This window comes from Chaetura pelagica, unplaced genomic scaffold, assembly GCF_000747805.2.
Source record: "Chaetura pelagica isolate M959 unplaced genomic scaffold, ChaPel_1.0 scaffold159, whole genome shotgun sequence".
NCBI classification, from domain to species: domain Eukaryota; kingdom Metazoa; phylum Chordata; class Aves; order Apodiformes; family Apodidae; genus Chaetura; species Chaetura pelagica.
The window spans coordinates 2,193,435-2,196,848 of NW_009954555.1; positions in this window are offsets into that span (position 1 = coordinate 2,193,435).

Genomic DNA, 3,414 nt, shown 5'->3' on the forward strand with positions numbered 1-3,414 from the left:
AATATTAACAGAGGGTAACTGGCTGGGATGCTGCTGGAGCTGGGCAAACAAAAATCTTGAGGTATCCCTCAGCACGTATATCTTTCAAATGAGTCAGATTTGTCACAGTTCTGAAAAAACACAAAGGGCTTTGCCTGCTTCATTGTGTTTGAGAATTTATTACCCATCTTAGTCATAGGGGAGGGAAAAAAAAAGATCTGCAACTCAGCTAAGTTACAGCAAGTCACAGAGGCTTCCCAAGCCATGAACTGTGGGTGTTCAGTGCAAGGTTGTTTAGCAAGGCCTAAATTCAGGCCATAAGTGATTTTATAGGAGACTGTAAATCACCTTAACTTTTATACACTGTGGCAACATGTGAGGAATGTGGCTGGTCTGTGTGAGTCCCAGAAATGCTCCCAGGTGAGGGCAGCAGACATGCAATACCAAGCCTTGGAGTAAAGTACTCAGACTTGTACCTGTGCTACGTGTGTGTGTGACAGAGCACAGCAGTGCCACAAGAACAGAATGCACAAGGGCAGCTGGAGCAGCTGATGGGAAGAGCCTTGCTAAGCAGTACACAAACTGTAAAACACAAGTCAGACAAAACATCTGGCAGCTGCTTCAAATAGTTTTCTGTCTGAAGAGCAGACAAGCCTGCAATAGTTTCAAATCAAAACACGTGAAAGGACAGGATCAGTGCTCCAATGTGTTTTGTGCAAGCATTGAATGAGTTTTGGTTCCTTCAGCACTGTCTTGTATGCCAAGAAAGGCAGTGCTTTTGGTTAGGTTTTTAATTTTAATAAGCTATACTAAATAAATCACTATATTTCCTTCTCCAGTCAAATGCAACTTAATCTTTGGCATAGGGTCAACAGCATTAGGTCCGCATGGGAAGCATATGGGAGAGAAGGGAGGAGCAGGCCAGGAAATGTTTTTCATAACCATGTTACCTTGTGCAGGAGAGATGCGACTGCTGAAGTTCAAGTATCATGCACATCCTTCTAAGTTTGCACATCCAGGCACAGGAAAAGGGAAAACTCTCTTGTGCCAATAGTGGCTAAGGACTTGACAGGTACAGACTGATGTCTAGACTCCAACAGGGAAGTTGTCTGAGCTCAGAGAAATCAATTCTCTGTTTTGCAGATAAAGAAGAGAATTGGCAACCGTCCTCCAAGCCCCCAAGTGTTTTTTCTCTTGACATTGTCATAACTTTGACCAAGATCCACAGTAGGGCTGATTGCTGGCATAGACAACAGGAGCATAACCTGCACTCAAGAAGGCTTTTCTTTTGACAGGAATTGTGACAGGAGTGCTAAAGTAGTATGACATACTTCCACGTCAGCTACTAAACTCCTCCATTAAACACTTCCCCTCTTGTACACTTTTCTAAATTCAAATTTCTTTCACCAAAGCCTCAAGTTCTAGGAAGGAACAAAAGCTACTCTGCTTGTCTAGAGCATCAGGATGCCAAGATTCCCTGAAGAACTGGCAAAGCACTTCTTTATCACCAGCAAGGCAGCAGCAGGCAAATTATCAAGGCTAGAAGCCTCCTGTAAAATCGGCATTTGCATGAACAGTTCCACGTGCATGAATGTGATTAGTCAGCAACAGCAGAAAGATGAGGTGCTGGCCTGGGTTACAGGGTTGGTTTTCAAGGCAGGCCTGATAGAAGTAGGGTTTGCAGTTCTTATGCTGCTCAAAAAGGAAAGGTCTGCCTGCTGCATACCAGTGCTTGAACACTGGCAATAGCAGGAGCAGCAAAAGAGCCCCTGATTCATTATGACTGGCTAATCTGTGATATCATTTGTTGATTCCACCAGGTCCAATCCCCATCTCATGACTTCCTCCACTGTTGCCATGGCACTGTACATAAACACTGCAGACTCCCAGCCCTGAGCAGGTCATTTGTTTCAAATATTCCATGCAGCTGGAACATGAGCCTGTTTGGGTGTCTGGAGTTGAGCATGAACTAATTTCTCAGTCTTCTGCAACCCACCCCACCTTATGCACCCTCCCCAGCCTGCTGCTGTCCTAGGACCCATCTCCAGCCACACCTCCAGCAAAGCAAGCAGTCTTCCACTGAAAGCTGAGGGGAAGCTGCCCTTGTTCACATACAGGCAGAAAATAAAGTCCTTCACTACCTGCAGCAAAGCAGAAGTGATAGTTAGTGTATATGCTGGATATTTAGGCTTAGAATCTACAGACAGTTGTCTTCTATGTGTGAAAGACAAACAAATAAGATACCTCAAAACTGAAAATTTTCTTGCCCTGGCCAACAGTTTGTACTCCAGATTTTATTCAACTCCATCTTCAGGAACCATTTTTAAGCACTACTGGCAACACTACAAAATCTCAGATTAGCACATCCTACCTGTCCTTCACCTGTACACACTTTTTAGATGCCAGCTTTAAAAACTGTTGTTCTTCCAAGGACACACCACTTCTTGTCTTACCTGTTTGGGCTTGCTTCTTGACAGTAAGCTCACCATTCATGTAGAAAGTAGTTATAAAATCTGATAATTTCATACTAATAAAAAATCAGCATCAAGTATTATTTAATAAACTTTATTAGGTTACTGAGTATTATCTACAGTCATAAAATAGAAAGTCAGAATTTAAAACTGTACAAAGCAATGTACTGGTGAAGTGAGAAGAGATGGAAACAAGGGAGCACAAATAACATTAGAAGTAGGGAGAACACAGCTGCTTCCCTGGAGTTTTGGAAGACACTGGTTCAAGTTGAAGGCAACCAAGTAGGGCTCCATATATACTGAATTTTCTTGTGCCCGACCCTGTAACATAAACTAGTACAAACCTCTACATTTAAAAAATCATATAATATTAAAAAGGGGCACTTCACACCCCACCCAGTCTTGGCAGCAATTCTGTGCTTTAAAAAATATACTATGCAAGTAGTTTATTTTAAAAAAGGTACCCTACAGCAGCTGTTTAAAACTTGTTCTTATACATACACCACAAATATATATATATTAACATTTTCAACTAAACTCATTTGTACCTACACAGAACTGAAGGGATAATTCGGGAGCAAAAAAACCAACCACACAAACAATTTTCAAGACAAAGAAATGTGCAAAATAACCCCAGAAAGGCAGCATAGTAACCTGTGGAGAGGTCAAGAGAGCAGCTCCTGCTAGTAGAGGAGTGTCATCCTCTTTAGTTGGCTGCTGAGGTGAGAATCTATTTGGGATGTGCCGATTTTGCCTGAATTGCTAGTCCTTTTTATTGCAGTTCTCTCCTGCCCCCCATCTCCAGCTCTGGAGCAGTTCAGTTTCTTCTTGCTGTGCCTCAAGGTGACCCCACTGGCTCTGTTAAAGTCTCACAAGTTACATTCTGCAGCAATCGCCTTCTGATTTCTCATGTGCTGATGGCACTTCTGCAGCCGCTGCTATCACCTTTTCTGGGACAACTTCC